Below are 698 nucleotides of genomic sequence, written 5' to 3' on the forward strand. Positions count from 1 at the left end.
TCTGAACTGTGTCTCTCATTATTGTTAAAATGTAGGAAACTCCAGATAAGCTGGAAGCGGTTTCGAGGCATCGCGCGACTAAAAAATGGTGTGGTTTCAATTTCATCCTGAGTCCAATACATTTCTATACTGGGCTTTTTTATATACCCAGTTAGAAATTGGAGTGCAAAAATGTTTTCAATTCTGATACAGACACTGGCTTCCAAGCGCGACTCCTGCAGTGTGGCAGACTTTCAGTCTGCTTCTGCATGGATTGACGTGCATATAAATTTGTTTGATCAGCAATGTGCTGGAGAAGTTCGTCTGAGATGAATAGTTGCAGGAAGTCAGCTGGCAGGGTTGAATTTAGCTCTGCTGCGGCACCCCTTGGTCCTGGAGTTTCGGTAAACGGGAATGTGTTTGGCTGCCAGCCTGTTTCATGCCAGCCAGAACTTTTGGGATCTGCAAATATACATTTCAATATCATATAATATTTATTTTAGATCAGTGTGAAGCAATATATATATATATATATATATATATATAAATATATATGTTTACCTTTTTTCTTGGATCCACTGGTTGATGCACATTCTGTAAATTATAGAAGACATTTACCATCAAATATTTTACTCGTGCTGTGTTGGAGAATCATTTTTTTTTTTACCTTTATTCTGCTCACTGTGAGACGCGTCACCTTGAGCCCGACGAGCTACAGC

At 39.3% G+C, this 698-nt stretch overlaps 1 long non-coding RNA gene across 1 annotated transcript; it reads right to left on the reverse strand.

Annotated features, from left to right (window-relative positions):
* Nucleotides 1-367: 367 nt before the first annotated feature.
* LOC147160417 (uncharacterized) lies at nt 368-698 on the reverse strand. Its single transcript, XR_015097393.1, has 3 exons — nt 647-698; nt 541-573; nt 368-441 (listed from the first exon to the last, which is right to left on the reverse strand). It is a non-coding gene; the product is annotated as an uncharacterized LOC147160417 (long non-coding RNA).

The sequence above is a fragment of the Leptonotus elevatus genome, chromosome 16 (genome assembly GCF_054856555.1).
Source record: "Leptonotus elevatus isolate MCC_2025b chromosome 16, RoL_Lele_1.0, whole genome shotgun sequence".
NCBI classification, from domain to species: domain Eukaryota; kingdom Metazoa; phylum Chordata; class Actinopteri; order Syngnathiformes; family Syngnathidae; genus Leptonotus; species Leptonotus elevatus.